At 43.5% G+C, this 19939-nt stretch overlaps 1 non-coding gene across 1 annotated transcript; it reads right to left on the reverse strand.

Moving 5' to 3' along the window:
- Positions 1 to 19600: 19600 nt before the first annotated feature.
- On the reverse strand, positions 19601 to 19714 carry trnal-cag (transfer RNA leucine (anticodon CAG)). Its single transcript has 2 exons — positions 19677 to 19714; positions 19601 to 19635 (listed from the first exon to the last, which is right to left on the reverse strand). It is a non-coding gene; the product is annotated as a tRNA-Leu (tRNA).
- Between the last annotated feature and the right edge of the window lie 225 nt (positions 19715 to 19939).

The raw sequence follows: 19939 nt of genomic DNA on the forward strand, positions 1-19939 counted from the left end.
CCATTTACAATACTGACGGAACGCACCTCTTTTCAATTATTGTCAGATAGAAGGATTAAAGACAAAACAGAATTTTCTACATGGACATTGATGTTTAAAGGAAGAAATGTAAGTGTAAAGCGAATAAACACAACGTCAAAGTTAGCTGTTAACATGATGTATCAAGGAAATAAACATGAGTGTCAAGGCAAGAGAGCAAATGGTCCCAAGGTCGATTTGTATCAAAACAAAAAAAGGATATGGCGCAAGAATGTTTGCAGAGCCGTATGAAATTATAAGCAAAGAAAGTCCGTCAGTGTATAAAGTACAGAAGAATGTGGGTGGTATCATACAAGCCAGCACAAATTGGTGGGGGTACAACAGGAATTTTATAACAATTGATATAATGCTTGAAATACAGCTTCATTTCTTCGACAGTTTGAATGGGGCACGACTGCGCAAGCACGTGTAAGTCGGCCCGTGAGGAAGCGGCAGTATTTAAAAAAGCGAGTTGATTAACGGAGCGGGCGACGGAGTAGAGGGAGACAGAGTGGGAAGGCTTTGGCTCGAAAGGTGTCGGCGAGCAGAGGCCGAGGACGAGTTTGCTCCCATTCAAATATGTCCGAGTAAGCTCCTTTAGTTAATCTAATTAGCTCAGGAGTAGGTAATGGAGGTAGCAGTTAAGGCAGTCGAGTGCTCCGTTTGCAGTATGTGGGAAGTCAGGGCGAGCACAATTGTCCCTGATGACTGCACCTGCAAAAGGTGCATCCAGCTGCAGCTCCTGACAAACCGAGTTAGCGAACTGGAGCTGGAGCTGCAGGACCTTCGGATCATTCGGGAGGCAGAGGCAGAAATAAACAGGAGTTACAGGGAGGTAGTCACCACTAAGAGTCAGGAGACAGGTAGCTGGCTGACTGACAGGAGAGGGAAGGGGAATAGACAGAATGAGCAGAGGAACTCTGTGGTCGTTCCTATTAATAATAAGTATACCGTTTTGGATACTGTTGGTGGGGACGACCTGCCAAGGACAAGTTGCAGTGGTTGCATCTTTGGCACCGAATCTGGACCCTCAGCTCAGAACAGAAGGAGAGAAAGGCGGAGAGCTGTTGTGATAGGGGATTCGATAGCTAGGGAGACAGATAAGAGGTTCTGTGGAAGAGATTGAAAATCCCGGATGGTCAGATGCCTCCTGGTGCCAGGGTCCGCGATATCTTGGATCGAGATTTCAGTAGTCTCAGGAGGGAGGGTGAGCAGCTAGATGTCGTAGTCCTTGTAGGGACCAATGACGTGTATAGGAAAAAGGAGGAGGTCCAGCAAAGAGAATTTAAGGAGTTAGGTGCAAAGCTGAAGGACAGGCCCTCTAGGGATGCAGTCTCAGGATTGCTAGACTTGTCACGTGCTGATGAAGCCAACAGTAGGAAGATAATGCAGCTAAATACTTGGCTAAGGATTTGGTGCACGAGGGAGGGCTTCATGTTTCTGGACAATTGGGCTTTGTTCCAGTGAAGGTGGGACATGTTCCGATGGGACTGGTTGCACCTGTCTGGAAGGGGACTAACATCCTTGCAGGAAGGTTTACTAGTACTGCTCCGGGGGGTGGGGGGTTAAACTAGATTTGCAGGGGTAAGGGAACCAGTGAGTTAAAGCAGATTGTGAGGTGGTCGAGGATAAATTTCATGCGAGAGCTGTAAGTATATTGCATGCAGTAAAGCCAGATCAAGCATACGAAGAGGCTTTGAGGAAAGAGAAACTGAATAAAGGGTCTGAAGGTAGGAAGGTAGAAGGGCTAATGTGCGTTTACTTCAATGCAAGAAGCATCAGGAACAAAGGAGACGAACTAAGAGCTTGGATACATACTTGGAGTAACCGTGCAGTGGCCATTACCTAGACTTGGCTAGTACCAGGACAGGAATGGATTCTCAATATTCCTGGATTTTAGTGCTTTAAAAGCGATAGCTGGCAGGTCAAAGTGGAGGAAGTGTGGAATTACTGGTCCGGGATGCTATCACAGCTACAGAAAAGGTGGGTAATGTAGCAGGATCCTCTTTTGCGTAAGTATGGATGGAAGCCAGGAACAGGTATGGAGCAGTTACTCTATTGGAAGTATTCAATAGGCCCCCTGGAAACAGCAGGGATACCGAGTAGCAGATTTTGGAAAGGTGCAAAATTAACGGGGTTGGTATCATTGGTGACTTTAACTTCCCTAATATTGATTGGCACCTGATTAGTTCCAATGGTTTAGACAAACCAGAGTGTGTCAAGTGCGTCCAGGATGGATTCCTGTCACAGTATGAAGACAGGCCAACCAGGGTGAATGCCATACTAGATCTAGTATTAGGTAACGAACCGTGTCAGGTCACAGATCTCTCAGTGGGTGAACAACTGCGGGACAGTAGCCACCATTCCCTGGCCTTTAATATTATCATGGAGAAGGATAGAATCAGAGAGGACAGGATTTTTATAATTCGGGGGCAAATTATGAGGCAATAAGGCTAAAAGTTGCGGGTGTGAATTGAACCATAGAACATTACAGCACAGTACAGACCCTTCAGACCTCCATGTTGTGTCGACCCATATAATCCTTTAAAAAAGTACTAAACCCACACTACCACATAACCCTCTGATTTTCTTTCATCCATGTGCCTGTCCCAGAGGCTCTTAAATACCCCTAATGTTTTAGCCTCCACCACCATTCCCGGCAACTCATTCCAGGAACTCACAGCCCTCTGTGTAAAAAACTTACCCTTGATGTTTCCCCTAAACTTCCCTTCATTAATTTTGTACATATGCCTTCTGGTGTTTGCTATTGGTGCCCTGGAAAACAGGTACTGACTATCCACCCTATCTATGCCTCTCATAATCTTGTAGACCTCTATCATGTCCCTTCTAATTCTTCTACATTCCAAAGAAAAAAGTCCCAGCTCTGCTAACCTTGCCTCATATATTACAGTTTTAAACGTTATTACGATGGTCTTTTTGCAGGGAAATGTACTATGGACATGTGGTCGATGTTTAGGGATCTCCTGCAGGATGTTAGGGATAAATTTGTCCCGGTGAGGAAGTTAAAGAATGGTAGGGTAAAGGAGCCATGGGTGACAAGTGAGGTGAAGAATCTAATCAGATGGAAGAAGGCAGCATATGTAAGGTTTAGGAAGCAAGGATCAGATGAGTCTATAGAGGAATATAGGGTAGCAAGAAAGGAGTTTAAGGAGGGGCTGAACAGATCTAAAAGGAAACCCTTGGAAAGTAGGGTAAAGGAAAATCCAAATGCATTCTTAAATTATGTGAAGAACAAAACGGTTGACAGGAATGAAGCTAGGATCGATTAGAGATAAGGGTGGGAAAATGTGCCTGGAGGCTGTGGAAGTGAGCGAGGTCCTCAATGAATACTTCTCTTCGGTATTCACCAATGAGACGGAACTTGATGACGGAGAGGACAATATGAGTGAGGCTGATGTTCTGGAGCATGTTGATTTTAAGGGAAAAGAGTTGTTAGAGTTATTCAAATACATTAGGAAGGATAGGTCCCTGGGGCCTGACGGAATATTCCCCAGGCTGCTCCACGAAGCGAGGGAAGTGATTTCTGAGACTCTGGCTAGGATTTGTATGTCCTCGTTGTCCACGGGAATGGTACCGGAGGATTGGGGGGAGGCGAATTGTCCCCTTGCTCAAAAAAGGTAGTAGAGATAGTCCGGGTATTTATAGACAAGTGAGCCTTACGTCTGTCGTGGGAAAACTGTTGGAAATAATTCTTAGAGACAGAATCTATGGGCATTTAGAGAATCGCAGACTGATCAGCAACAGTCAGCATGGCTTTGTGAAGAGCAGATCGTGACTAACAAGCCTGATAGAATTCTTTGAGGAGGTACCAGCCATATGGATGAGGGTAGTGCAGTGGATGTGATCTACATGGATTTTAGTAAGGGATTTGACAAAGTACCACACGGTAGACTTAGTAAAAAAGTCAGAAGGCATGGGATCCAGGGAGGTTTGGCCAGGTGGATTCAGAATTGGCTTACCTGCAGAAGGAAGAGTGTCGTGCTGGATGGAGTACATTCGGATTGGAGGGTTGTGTCTAGTGGTGTCCCACAAGGATCTGTTCTGTGTCCTCTGCTTCTCGTAATTTTTATTAACGACCTGGTGTTGGGGTAGAAAGGTTGGTTGGCATGTTTGCAGACGACACAAAGGGTGATGGTGTTGTGGGTAGTGTTGAGGATTGTGGAAGACTGCAGAGAGACATTGATAGGATGCAGTAATTGGCTGATAAATAACAGATGGCACTGATTGCGCCACAGAGACAAGAATTTAAAGAAGTATTAATAAATGATCAATTTCAATTGACATGCATAATGTGATACACGTGTTTTAAAACACAATGATTAATAAGCGCTGCCGTCAAAAGAAAATATAGCAGAGGATGTTTTAGATCGATAGACCTCTAGGTTTTGGGCCTAGCACACTTCTGCTGGGCTACTCTTCTAACGAGAGCATTATGAATTCTTCTGCTGTACATGTTTTGCAATATTGTGTGAGTGTGTGTGTGTGTGTGTGTGTGTGTGTGTGTGTGTGTGTGTGTGTGTGTGTCTGTGTATGTGTGTGTGTGGCTGTGTATGTGTGTGTGTGTGTGTGTGTGTGTGTGTGTGTGTGTGTGTGTGTGTGTGTGTGTGTGCGTGTGTGTGTGTCTGTGTGTGTTAATGTCTCTGTCTGCACATGTCTATTTCTCATATATATGTCTGTGCCTGGGCATGCCTGTGTTATATAATTAAGGGACTTTTTCACTCATAACGGGGATTCACTACGTTCAACGTTGAGTTCTCATTAACTTTCCTAATCTGTCCTGATGATTAAATGAATGTCGGCGTTCCTTCGGTTTTGAACCAGTGGTTCACCTTTTGAAGCAGAACTCGTGACATTAATGCACTGCAAACACTTACCTCAAAAGCAACAAATCCCTACGTCGGGATTAACTGTTGTGTCATGTTCAGACCATCACGGTTTGTGACAGATGGGGAGATGTGGAGCATCGCTGATGCTTCGCTCCTCCCTGCCAGGCGGGGCGATGTTTCCATTTCTCCACCTAAGCTTTTAATCTCTCTCACGTGGGACGGTTTAAAGTTAGTCTGGAATTGTCTAAGTATTAGTTGTATGTGGAAATTAATAAATGCGCGATGGTCATAACCTCCTGGTAGTGTGTAATGCCTTTGGAGAGATTGCTCTGGAAGGCAATATTTCAAAATCGACACCAACGTAAGAAACACTAGATATATTTTGAGGTAGTTAAGCTACCACTGAAGCAGTGTTATAGGAGTGAGTTGGCAAACTCAGCACAAGAACTGAAAGAAGTGAGTGGGGAATCTATGTGAAAAGCCGAACGAGAGCACAGTGAGGACGGTGAAGGATGATTGACTATCAGGGGGGACCTTTAAATTCCTCAGTGTCATTATTTCAGATTAACTATCCTCGGCCCGGCACGTAATCTCCATTATAAGGAAGGGACGTCAGTGCCTATACTTTCTTTGAGGATTGCGATCTCACAGGTGGATAGGGTAGCTAAGAAAGCATATGGGGTGCTAGTCTTCACAGTTGATTGATAGAGTTTAAGCGTCGCGAGATAACGATGCAGCTCTATAAAACTCTGGTTAGTCTTGGAGTACTGCGTCGAGTTCTGGACCCCTCACTATAGGAAGGATGTGAAAGAATTGAAAAGGGTACAGAGGAGAATTACCAGGATGCTGCCTGGTTTAGAGAGTATCATGATGATGAGATTAAGGATCTAGGGCTTTACTCTTTGAAGAGAAGGAGGATGAGAGGGGACATGATAGAGGTAATAAAGATATTAAGAGGAATGAATGGAATGGACAGCCAGCTCTTCTTCCCCAGAGCACCAGTGCTCAATACGAGAGGACATAGCTTTAAAGTAAGGGGTGAGAAGTTCAGGGGGGATACTAGAGGAAGGTTTAATACCCAGAGAGTGGTTGGTGCGTTGAATGCACTGCTTGAGTCAGTATTGGAGGCAGATACACCAGTGAAATTTAAGAGATTACTAGAAAGGTATATGGACGAATTTAAGGTGGGCGGTTAGATGGGAGACAGGGTTTAAGGTCGGCACATCATTGTGGGCCGAAGGGCCTGTACTGTGCTGTACTATTCTACGTTTTATGTTATATGAAATTTGACATGTAATTTAACATTTTGTCAGACTTCAATAGATGAGCAATGGAGAGTATATTCGCTGGTGGCAAGAGGACCTGGCTTAGAACCACCAATGCCTTTGTATTGAAAAAGTCCACAAAAAGTAATGGATAGAGCCCAGTCTAGCACAGTTACAGCCTTCCCCCCCTCCCCCACCGTTGAGAACATCAACACGGAATGCAGGGCCATGACCATGCCAGTCATGCTCTCTTCTTGCTGCCCCATCAGGAAAGAGGTAACAGATCAACAGGTCTATTGCACCGAACTGTACCCACAACCCATAGATTCACTTTCAAGGCTCATTATTTCACGTTCTCGACCTTTATTGATTATTTATTTATTAATAATATTTCATTTTTTTTCTTGTAATCAGGTGGTTTCTAGCCTTTATCATTGTTCATGTGCTGTCTTTCTTGAGTCCTGTCTGTCTTTCATTCTCTTGTGCATTGTTGTAATTACTGTAGATTGATGCCCATGAAATACCCAGTCAGAGGCCCGAACTTAACACAATTGAACATCTCTGGCAAGACCTCAGGATTGCCGGACACTGGCGCCTCCCAACTAACCTGGCACAGCTTGAGCCGTTGTGAAATGAGGGATGGGCATGTCCTTAAGATCATAGGATATACGAGCGCAGGTAGGACATTCGGCCCATCAAATCTGCTCTGCCATTCAACCATGAGCTGATCCAATTCTTCCAGTCATCACCAGTCCTCTGCAGCCAGCCAGAATACGATCCCCTTAGCCTCACTCTTTGTTTTCTGCTGATGAACCAATACTCCACTCATGCTCTTATCTCCTCTGTAATTCCATGGGATATTATCTGGCTCAGCGGCTCTTTGTCAAAGGCCTTCTGACAAAGTCTTCTGCAAAGTTAATAGAGATGTATCCAAAATAACTACTGTAAAGAGGATGCTGTCCAAGTTGCATGCCATCTTGGACAATGACTCCCATCCACTCCATAATGTACTAGTTAGGTACAGGAGTACATTCAGCCAAGATGTAACTCATTCCACCTAGATGTAACACTGAGCGTCATAGGAAGTCATTCCCACCTGTGGCCATCAAACTTTACAACTCCTGCCTCGGAGTGTCAGACAACCTGTGCCAATAGGCTGGTCCTGGACTTAATTCCACTTGGTATGATTAACTAATTATTATTTAATTATTTATGGTTTTATATTGCTATATTTCTTCACTATTCTTGGTTGGTGCGACTGTAACAAAACCCAATTTCCCTCGGGATCAATAAAGTATGTCTGTCTGTCTGTCTGTCTAATAGCTGCGAGAGGTGACTCTCACATGTTCTGAGCAAAGGATACGCATACTTTTGAACTGCTTACATCTTGGTTTATGATTTTTTTAGTTTTTCATGTTCTACAATTTCCTTTATTTTAGGTCTCTAATGCACAAAACAAGAACATAAGATTCACTACAAAAAAAAACTCTGTTAAATAAACTAAAAGCCCTGGTTGTAATACTCAAGAGTCGGAACAAAGTGTTGGGGGCTGATACGTTCTTAAGGCGCAGTAACTTCTCTTCATCCACATTACTCAGATGTGGTCTATGAGAATGGAAACACGAGAAAATCTGCAGATGCAGAAAATTCAAGCAACACCCACAACATGCTGATGGTACGCAGCAGCCCAGGCAGCATCTGTAGGAAAAAGTACAATCGACGTTTCGGATCGAGACTGGTCCAAAAGACGAGTCTCGACACAAAACGTCGACTGTACTTCTTCCTATAGTTGCTGCTTGGCCTGCTGCGTCACACCAGCATTTTCTGTGTGCTGCTATGATATAACCATATAACAATTACTGCACGGAAACAAGCCATCTCGGCCCTTCTAGTCCGTGCTGAACACTTACTCTCACCTAAACCAACTACCTGCACTCAGCCCATAACTCTCCATTCCTTTCCTGTCCATATACCAATCCATTTTTTTAATGACAAAATCGAACCTGCCTCTACCACTTCTACTGGAAGCTCGTTCTACACAGCTAACACTCTCTAAGAAGTCCCCCCTTGTGCTACACCTAAACTTTTGCCCCTTAACTCTCAACTCATGTCCTCTTGTTTGAATCTACCCTACTCTCAATGGAAAAAAGCCTATCCACGTCCGCTCTATCTATCCCCCTTATAATGTTCAGTACCTCTCTCACGTCCCCCCTCAACCTACTACGCTCCAAAGAATATGTATAACAGGACAGTCACACTAATAATTGTACAATTGTTTCTGTATGTTTGTTTATGCGTGCGTGCGCGCGCGCCCGTGTGTGTCTTTGTGTGTGTGAGTGTCATCAGGGAGAAGCTGAGGGACTGGAGGACAGTTAAACATGGGAAACTGCAGGGGCAGAGGAAGGGATCGGACAATGTCGCTCGTCTCCAGAGATGAATTATTAGCCAATAAAAAGATGAAGTCTGTAAATCTAGTTGCTCCGTGACAACGCTCAGTATCTGTAATTAAATCTACCAGCCTATTTGCACCAGAGACTCTGCTAAGAAAAAAACAAATAATTTTGATGTATTTGTCTTCAATCGCCTCAATATTTACATGAGAAGGAATGGTGTTTAATTAAAGTGTTTGTTCAATGAACTGTAACTAAGAAAATTAGTGAGATGTATAAACCTATCTCTGGAGACAGATCTTCTGTATAAATGAGGGCCGCTTTGAATGCATCAGCTGTCTGCGGGAGCCGTGAATGCAGTAGCAACAGAAATCACAGATTCACACTGAAATGGTGTATCCAGTCATCTGGAGAATACGTGAAGTTTACTATCCTTTTATGTCTGCCTTTGGAATTCCGGGTAAGCCGCAGTGCCTGCTGCCGTGGGAGGATGCTGAAGTTTAATTCTAATGTAATGATTCTTTCTTTCGCTGGTTTAAACTGTCACATTCCAATACCGGTATTCCGTATTTCCGGGATGGAATGGAAACATGGGGACTATAGTTGCAGGGATTTCGATCTAAAAACAAACCACTGCAGGAATTCAACGAATTTCTGTGGGACTGAGCTGGTCAAGCAGCGTTCTTCCAGAGGATTGTGATCAATAATGGGATGTTCTGGTCACTGTGCTTTTGGTCTTGTAGCAGCTTGCACCGCATTTACAGATATTGTGTTTGTCTAGCTCGCCGAGATCATACTAATTGATTGTTTGCTTTGTCTTTGAGCGGTTGCATGAGTTAGGTGCCACAATCGATTGGTGTAGCACCAGCAAATGCGAGGAGATCCGTGTCGTAAGACGAAACTGCTGTGATTTTTTTAATAAAATGTGTGCGGTATGACAGAATATAAAGCAGCTGATGGACAACACAATAAAATCGTTGCTGAGTCCATTAACACAACAGACGTGGTGCTTCATAGTTATCAATACTGTGAAATGTATTTTATAATATCCACATCTGTCACTGTTAGAGACATTTTACTGCGGCACCGAGTTTGCTGCTGGACATTGAATTCCTCCCCCTTCTTCGCGGTGATGGATACAATGGGAGGCGTCATGTCTGTCTGTGAGATGTATGGTAGACTGCGCTGTATCTGTTGGAATCAATCAATGTTTTGTTAAAACGCCATTGAGGTGGCAAATGCTGGAATAGGAAACAAATCCGGAGAATGCTGGAAACACTAAACCCCAAGCAGCCTCTATAGAAAGAGAAGCCAGTTAACACTCGTGTCACGGGTGTCTCTAAGAACAGGTCTGATGAATGATACTTTAACTGCTTTCTCACATATTTTGTTTTACATGGATGAGTACTTCCAGCATTTCCTGCTTTTGTTTCGGCCTCCGGCTGTTCTGTCGCTGACAGGGATCGCCAAGATAGTTGATAATTGTCTAATGGAAGAATCATGTCATCAGCGTCCGGATATACTCATTTCATCAAGAGGAGACGCGGAAGGCGCTGGTAGAAAATGTTACATCCAACATTGACTCTGAGGAGGCAGTTACTCAGTTTTAGCTTTCCGCTGCCACTTCACATTTCGGTCATCAGCTCATCTTGAGTTCATTTAACCCTGTAAACTCCTTGTCTGTCTCCGCCAGCACTGCGCCCTCTCTCGACGCTCCCACCGCTAAATGCAACAATGAAGTGTAAATATAACAAGATCCCCTCACACTGTTGCATTGGCATCTGCTCAGTATTTTCTCAACTCGCTGTTCCCTGTCTCTCTTCCAGCGAACTTGGCGGCGATTGTTATCCTGTTCCGAGGAAAGTGCGGTCTCACCAAATGTGTCACTCGCTACCTGATGGGAATGTCAGCAGCCGATCTCCTGGTCGTTATCTCGAATCCGCTGCTGAGGTACACTGCTAAAATTTATTTTTCCCAATCATTCCTGTTCATTACTCCTGTGTGCAGTGTCGTCAGGTGGTTTCTTTCTGCGAGCACTGCGGCCTCAGTCTGGCTGACTGTCGCTTTCACCGTCGATCGATTTGTGGCTATTGGCTGTGAGAAGCTGAAAACAAAATATTGCACCGAGAGAACGGCGGCTGTGGTTATCGGGACCGTGAGTGTTCTGGTCTGTTTGGAGGGTGTTCCCTGGGGCTTTATATACGAGCCTGGAGAAATAATTGATGGTGTTCCCTGGTATTGTGCTCTTACAGCGAGCGTCAAAAACTCTCCTTTATGGGCGGCATTTGACATGTTTGACCTCATTTTAACCCCTTGTGTCCCATTCTTTCTGATTTTGCTGTTCAATATTCTGACTGTCAGGCGGATTCTAGTGGCCAGTCGAGCCCGCAGGGGGCTCCGGGGACAAAAGAGTGGAGAGAATGACAAGGACAGGGAGATGGAGAACCGGCGCAAATCCATCGTTTTGCTCTTCAGCATAACCGGTAGTTTTATATTGTTGTGGGGAACTTTTGTGGTATTTTTCATGTATATACGGATATCAATGAATTTTGTTTATTCTGTCACGGATCCCCGTTACATCACAGGAGAAACAGCGGGAATGCTGCAGAGTCTCAGTTCCTGCACCAACACGTGTATTTACGCCGTTACTCAGAGTAAGTTCCGAGAGGAACTAATGAATGCGGTGAAATACCCAATTAATCGGATTTTGAAACTCATGAAAAATGAGAAATAAATGCTATGAATTATTGAAATTCATTTGTCTTCATGTTCGCTATTGTATACCCCGACTTGTGGATAAATGGAAGTAATCTGATGAGCAGATTTACATAACAGACACGAGAAAATCAGCAGATGATCGAAATACAAAACAGCAGAGCAGATGATCGAAATACAAAACAGCAGACACAAATCAGGTCCTGATGAAGGGTCTCGGCCCTAAACATCGGCTGATTGCTTACTTCCTCACACAAAATACTGAAGGAACTCAGCAGGCCAGGCAGTATCTACGGCAAAGAGTAAAACAGTCGACGTCACGGGCCGAGACACTTCATTAAATTCCTGTCAACTGTTTACTATTTTCCAATTTGTGTGTGTTGTCTTAGAGTTGCAAAACAGCTGTTCACAGTCGATCCCGGCATCACCATCCCAGAGAAATCCCCTTTGCACCTCACGTCCCACCCTGTTAAATTGAACCTTGAGGCGAACCTGTTTCCCTTGCTTCCCGGTTCTGAAAAAAACTGCTTGATCTTTGAGTAAAGTTTCTTCTGTATCAAGCACTCCTATTCCCGCCATTACCCGACATTTCTTTCACCCTCTTTTTTCCTCACCCTTCTCAACCTGTAGGTTCTCTTTCTCACTGCCACCTTGAAGCATCTTCTTGTAAGAGAACTTTCACTTTTTTACAACGATAGACAAATTACCGTATCGTTCACCTTTCGGTCGGTGAGAGATATAAATATACAGAAAGTGAGCGCGAGCAGGTGTCAGTGCTGAGGGCACGAGGGAGACAATCCGTAGGAGAGGGTGCGATGGAGATGACGCTAGAGTGAGCGTGAGGGAGACGGCGAGAGTGAGAAGATGCAAGCGATTTGAGCACGAGGGAGAGCGACAGACGGAAACATCACGAGGGAGCGGCAGAGTAAGAGAGAGAGCCCGGAGGAATAGAAAGATAGTAAGAGCGAATGAGAAATCGTGGAGTGAGTGCGTGGGCGAATGAGACTTCGTTAGAAACAAGGCGCAAGGGAGTCGGCGCGAGTGAGAGGGTTCGATGGAGATGACGATAGAGTGAGGGCGAGGGAGAGGACGTGAGCGATAATGAGCACGAGGGAGGGCCACACCAGGAAATATCACGAGGGGGAGATAGCGAATAAGACATCGCGAGGGAGACAGAAGGAGACGGGGGAGGGAGAGAGAGATATAGCATGAGGGAATGAGACATTGTGAAGGACTGAGCACCAGAAAAGGGGCAGGAGGGGAAGCGCATGAGGGAGTTGATGAGAGAGCCCGTGAGGGAGACCGCGTGTGAGAGAGACAGAGAAAGAGATAGAGAGAGAGAGAGAGGAAGAGAGAGATAATGAAGCGAACGAGATATTATGAGGGAGACGGCGAGAGAGAGAGAACGGGCTGTGTGACATTGTCGGATCTTTGTTTCTCCTCCATCTCTGAGATCGGCTTGATTAGTGGATGATAAGTATTATTTTGAATTAGGTCCCACTACTACTACTGTAGAAATTTTTTTGTTCTCTGTATTAAAATCGTACGAGTTCAACAATAGTGTGCAGGCTCCTTTTCTTTTGTGAATGTATATGTAATTACCCTGAAATGATCACAAAAAGAATACAATGACTGAATTTTAAAACAATTTTTATTACAAAGAGGCTACCAGAAAACACATGAATGTAGAGGGCTGGAAGGATAAGAATCACAAGGAGCAAACTTTGAAGCGGAGGGGGGATGGTGAGGTGGGTGCATAGACAGGAGTATCTGTGGAAATGACTGAGATTGCAGAGTGGTGCGTTTTCGCCATCACGCCAGGGCTAAGGATGTCTCTGAGAAGGTACAGCCGATTCTGAAAGAGCAGGGTGAGCAGCGAGAGGTCATGGTCATCATTAGAACTAACAACAGGAGACAAGTCCCTGCAAAGAGAATTTAGAGAGTAGAGCAGAAATTTAAGATGTAGGAACTCTGGGGAGCTGATTTCAGGATTACTTCAGGTGCCACATGATGTGAGGAAAGTGATGGCAAGTTGGTACTGTTAGATGTATGGCTAACAATCTGGCGCATTAGGGATGGCATCAGGAACACTCATTTGGGCTCTCTTCCAGGATAGTTGGGACTGCTGCAAGGACGATTGTTTACACTGAAGGGGAATAAATATTGTTACAAGGAATATTGCTGGAGCAACCTCTTTTTTAAAACAATTTTATTGAAAGAGTGACACAATACAGAATACATAATTGATTACATTTTCATTCATTTTGCTTTTATATCTTACCCCTAAACAAACCTCTCCTCTCCCTCCATCCCCGAAATTCCATGGAAGCTAATGTATTTACAAATCTAAGGGGCAGGAAACGCTGGTGGGAGTTGTGTACAGGCCACCTAACAGTCATAGTGATATTGGGGATGGCATTAAACGGGAACTTAGAAATGCGTGCAATAAACAACAGTTATAATGGGTGACTTCAATCTGCATATAGATTGGGTGAATCACAATTGGTAAGGATTCTAAGGAAGAGGATTTCTTGGAAAGTATGCGGGATGGTTTTCTGAACCAACATGTCGAGGAACCAACTAGAGAGCAGGCCATTCTAGACTGGGTATTGAGCAATGAAGAAGGTTTAGTTAGCAATCTTGTCGTGCAAGGCCCCGTGGGTAAGAGTGACCATAATATGGTGGAATTCTTCTTTAAGATGGAGAATAACATAGCTAATTCAGAAACAAAGGTTCTGAACTTAAAGAAGGGTAACTTTGAAGGTATGAGATGTGAATTAGCTAAGACAGACTGGCAAATGATACTTAAAGGGTTGAAGTAGGATATGCAATGGCAAACATTTAAAGATCGCATGGATGAACTACAGCAATTGTTCATCCAAGTTTGGCAAAAGAATAAACCAGGGAAGGTAGTGCACCCGTGGCTGACAAGGTAAATTAGGGATAGTATTTTGTCCAAAGAAGAAACATACACATTAGCCAGAAAAAACACACACCTGAGGACGGGGAGAAATTCAGAGTCTAGCAGAGGAGGACAAAGGACTTAATTAGGAAAGGGAAAAAAGGCTATGAGGGAAAGCTGGCAGGGAACATAAAAACTGACTATAAAAGCTTTTATAGATATGTGAAAAGAAAAAGATTGGTTAAGACAAATGTAGGTCCCTTACCGTCAGAAACAGATGAATTGATCATGGGGAACAAGGACATGACAGAGCAATTGAAGAACTACTTTGGTCCTGTCTTCACTAAGGAGGACATAATTCATCTTCCGGAAATAGTAGGGGACTGAAGGTCCAGTGAGATGGAGGAACTAAGGGAAATACATGTTAGTAAGGAAGTGGTGTTAGCTAAATTGAAGGGATTAAAGACAGATAAATCTCCAGGGCCAGATGGTCTGCATCCCAGGGTGCTAAAGGAAGTAGCCCAAGAAATAGTGAATGCATTAGTGATAATTTTTCAAAACACTTTAGATTCTGGATTAGTTCCTGAGGATTGGAGGGTGGCTAGCGTAACCCCATTTTTTAAAGAAGGAGGGAGAGAGAAACCAGGAATTTTAGATCTGTTAGCCTGACGTCGGTGGTGGGGAAAATGATAGAGTCTGTTATCAAAGTTGTGATAATAGGACATTTGGAAAGCAGTGCAATCATCGGACAAAGTCAGCATGGATTTGTGAAAGGAAAATCATGTCTGACGAATCTTGGAATTTTTTGAGGATGTAACTAATAGTGTGGACAGGGGAGAACCAGTGGATGTGCTACATTTGGATTTCAAAAGGCTTTTGACAAGGTTCCACACAGGAGATTAGTGTGCAAACTTAAAGCACACGGTATTGGGGATATGGTATTGATGTGGACAGTGAATTGGTTGGCAGACAGGAAGCAAAGAGTGGAAATAAACAGGACCTTTTCAGTATGGCAGGCAGTGACTCGTATGGTACCGGAAGGTTCATGCTGGATCACCAATTGTTTACAATATATATTAATGATTTAGAAGCGGGAAATAAATGCAGCATATCCTAGTTTGTGGAGGACACAAAGCTGGGCGGCAGTGTTAGCGACGAGGAGGATGCTAAGAGGATGCAGGGTGACTTGGGGTAGGTTAGGTGAGTGGGCAAATTCATGGCAGATGCAATTTAATGTGGATAAATATGAGGTTATCCACTTTGGTTACAAGAACAGGAAAACAGATTATTATCTGAATGGTGGCCCATTAGGAAATGGGGAGTAACAACGAGACATGGGTGTCAGTGTACACCAGTCATTGAAAGTGGGCATGCAGGTACAGCAGGCGGTGAAAAAGGCAAATGGTATGTTTGTATTCATAGCAAGAGGATTCGAGTACAGGAGCAGGGAGGTTCTACTGCAGTTGTACAAGGCCTTGGTGAGACCACACCTGGAGTCTTGAATGCAGTTTTGGTCCCCTAATCTGAGGAAAGACATTTTTGCCATAGAGGGAGTACAAAGAAGGTTCACCAGATTGATTCCTGGGATGGCAAGAATTTCATATGAAGATAGACTGGATCGACTGGGCTTATACTCGCTGGAATTTAGAAGATTGATGGGGGGGATCTTATTAAAGCGTATAAAATTCTAAAGAAATTGGACAGGCTAGATGCAGGAAGATTGTTCGTGATGTTGGAGAAGTCCAGAACGAGAGGACACAGTTTAAGGATAAAGGGGAAGCCTTTTAGGACCGAGATGATGAAAAACTTCTTCACACAGAGAGTGGTGAATCTGTGGAATACTCTGCCACAGGAAACAGTTGAGGCCAGTTCATTGGCTATATTTAAGAGGGAGTTAGATATGCCCCTTGTGGCTAAAGGGATCAGGGGGTATGGAGAGAAGGCAGGTATAGGGTTCTGAGTTGGATGATCAGCCATGATCATACTGAATGGCGGTGCAGGCTTGTTGGTCCGAATGGCCTACTCCTGCACATATATTCTATGTTTCTATGTTTCTATGACATGTCTTTCAACCCTGGAATAATTTTCTGAACCGCCTTTGAACTCTGTCCAATATCAACACATCCTTTCTAAGACAAGGGGCTCCAAACTGCTCACAATACTCAAGATATGGCTTTATCAGTGAATCCTAAAGCCTCAACAATCCATCCATGCCAATATATCCGATTCCTCTCGAAATGTTCGCTAAACTTGCATTTGCCTTCCTCAACAGCTTCGCAATCTACAAATTAACCTTCATGAAAGATCTTGAGTCCCTTTACAAATCAGGTTTGCAAATTTTCTCGAGATTTAGAAAGTAGCCTTCGATAGTATATCTTCTGCCGTAGTGCAGGACCATCCATTTCCTGACAATGTGTTCAGACTGCCACTTTGCCCAGTCTCCTAATCTGTTTAAGTCCTGTTGTAGCCTCTCTGCTTCCTCCAGATTTCCTGCATGTCCCACTATCTACGTATAGTCCTCAACTCTTTCCACAAAAGCATCAATTCCAACATGCAGGTCATTCACATATAAAGTTAAAGTTTCCTTCCATCAGTTTTATTGATTCCTGGTGTTCTGTTTTATATTGTGCTACCTCAATTGTAGCTTTCTTTATGTTCAATCTCATACGCTTATTTGTCCACATTTTATTTTATAACTTTAGAAAATAGTTTTTCTCTCGGTTTTAAGCTTTCAGCTTTACTGATAAAAGCGTGAATAATTTCGAATCGACGACATTCGATCCTCTGTTAAGGTATATTTCGCTTGGTTGTCTGTAAGAGGGGATTTAAATCGAAACAAACTCTAGTGGGGTTCGTGAGTCGACCGGGATTATTAGATGAAATAACAATTAAGTTTGCTATTATCATTATCATTTTGTTTGCCCTTACACGGTTTATTGTGTTATACACATTATTACAATTACAGATTATTACAGATTACCAATATTACAATTATACATTATTACACATTATTGTAATTATTATTTCGTTTGCCCTTAAACAATTTGTTGTGTGATATATAGTACTACAAATTTACATTCTACTTTGAAAGAATTGGGCGAAGGTTATTTTCCTTTGTACGACTCTATGATAATGTGTTAAAACATCTTCGTTTCAAAACAAAAAGTGGCCGTCTTAAGCCACACCGAGTGAATATACTCCAGTCCTGAAGGAGCAATCCGGAATCCCTATGGACAGAAAGGTGTTATGCGAACGTTACTGAGCTCTGCAGCAGACGTACGCCTCAGAACGACAACATAAAATTCCGTTGCAATATAGCGACCAAAACGTGTCTGAATGGGACCAACGTAATTCTGTTCAAACAATTACCACGGTTGAGAAGCTGACACTGTGACTGAATTATAAAGACCTCACGTGTAAACTATTGTATTTGTCAGGAGTATGAATCGAAACCACGCCTCGAGGTGAACACCAGAACACTCGCGTTTACTATGAAGAGACTTTCTCGCCTTCAGTCTGGCGAGTTGGAGCATTCGCACACCCTGATAGCACTGCAGTACTCTCTTCACATCGGACCTAAACAGCTGTATTTCAGAATTGGGTGAGTGACTGCTTTGGTGAGAGAGTGTACATGCAAACACACACATTATCCAGGGATTTGAAATGAAAGTAGACACGTTGCATTTTCTCAGTTTACCAATCATGTGCGAAAATATAACAAACAGCAACACAGCATTGAACAGATAATGTGTACAGTTCAGCCCCTCTGTCATACAAAGTATGACGAGGCATTGGAGAGTTTATTAAGTATTTACCGAGATGTTATTTGAATTAGACGATACGTACGATTAAAAACATACACGTTTTCTTTAACTGCTCCCTGGTCCCTGACAAAATCAGTGCCTGCGTCAGGGATTTGAGCAAAATTGTGTGGGGGCTTGGTTGAATTGATTGGGGAAACTCCCTTATTTGATTTGGTAGTGTGGAAAAACTGCAGAAATGGATGTTGATATTTTTTTGGAGGAGCCAACCTCAGGAGCTGTTGAGTATTGCAAAAAAGCTGAAACTTTAGAAGATGAAATCGACAACGAGGAGGTCACTTGCCTGCTTGTTAAAGTTCCTACAGAAAGAGGAGGGCGCAGCAGGTTGATGGACAGCTGGAGTCCAACATGTGGAGTTAAAAAGCCAGTCCGCTGTTACACAGACAGACACAGCACGAGACACAGAGTTTAGGACACTGAACGAGCTTTGTTGCACCCACATGAAGGTGGGTTTTTGGGAGGATCGGTTCGGGGAAATCGATCAGCGGCTCACAGTGTGAAACGGTGCGACCGATGGGGAATTATTTGTGTGTCCATCCTTGCCTGGATGATAATTCCACCACTGAAGAACGGTCGTACGTATCATGGTCATAGTTGGTGACCACAAGAGGATTTCGGACGGCAATGGGAAGATCGACGGCATCAGCTCACGTATCACCTCTCTCTTTCTCCAATGTTTTCACAACTAACTAGCTGGAACTGAACTGAAATCTCTCCATCATCGTAAGACTGTACCCATTTACCCGTAGGTTTGAAAGAGCCTAGTTTTGTTCCTGTTTACACACAAACACACACACACACACACACACACACACACACACACACACACACACACACACACACACACACACACACACACACACACACACACACACAAACGGTAATTGCTAACCTGTTTGATATATTTGCATTTATAGCACAGTATTGCGTAGTTTACTAATAAACACTACTAGTTTATAGCATATCAGTTTATACGTGACAATACTTCTAAAAATGTGTATTGTCTACCTGCATCACGACCTGGTACGTAAGTCGCAAAACATTTGAAGGGAAATCTTTAAAAAGTCAGTGGATCCGGCCCAGTCTATCACTGGTAAAGCACTCACAAACATTAATCAAATCTACATAAAAAGCTGTCATTGGAAAACAGCATCCAAAGTCACAGGTCCTCATCAGCCAGGGCATGTTTTCTTTTCGCTGCTGCAATCAGATAGAAGATACAAGAGCATCAGGACTCGTACAACCAGGTTCAGGGAAAGTTACTACCCATCGACCTTCAGACTTTTCATCAAAACGTGATAATTTACACTCTTGTGCCCATCTATTAAACAATCCGACAACCAATGATATCACTTTGAAAGTTATTCTATATGGAATAGTTGAGTATGCCTAGTGGACCTCTGCAGGCCAGGTAATATCTGTAGAAAAGAGTAAGCATTCGGCGTTTCAATGATCCTTCACCAGGAATTGTCTCTGAAGAAATCCAGCACCAAGAATCCGATATACGATGTTCTGTTTTGCAGCGATGAGCCGTCACAAACACATAATCATTCATGTCTAATGTTCTTCTAATCCACATAAACAAACCACGTTGGCTTCGCAGTAATAACATCACCTCGATAGAATACTTTAAGACAAAGGATGTCAGGAATGGGATTCGAACCCACGCCCCCAGATGGAGCCCAGAACACTCGCATCTGTAAGAAGGACTTTCATTCCCTGAATCTGGCGCCTTCGACCGCTCGGCCACACTGACATCTTTCCATCATCCCCTTCACGTCCAAACAAATGGTTATGTTTGAGTATAGACTGAATGCTTACATTGAAAACAAAATTATATACAGACAAACACACATATCATTCTGCGAATCGGAAATGAAAACAGGATTGTTGCAATTTCCTGAGGTTAGACAGCTGCTGTGGTGAGAGAAGCAGTGTTAAAATTGAAGACCGAAGACTTGTTTGACGCGTCTCTGCTGAA

Source organism: Hemitrygon akajei, chromosome 1, assembly GCF_048418815.1.
Source record: "Hemitrygon akajei chromosome 1, sHemAka1.3, whole genome shotgun sequence".
Classification (NCBI taxonomy): domain Eukaryota; kingdom Metazoa; phylum Chordata; class Chondrichthyes; order Myliobatiformes; family Dasyatidae; genus Hemitrygon; species Hemitrygon akajei.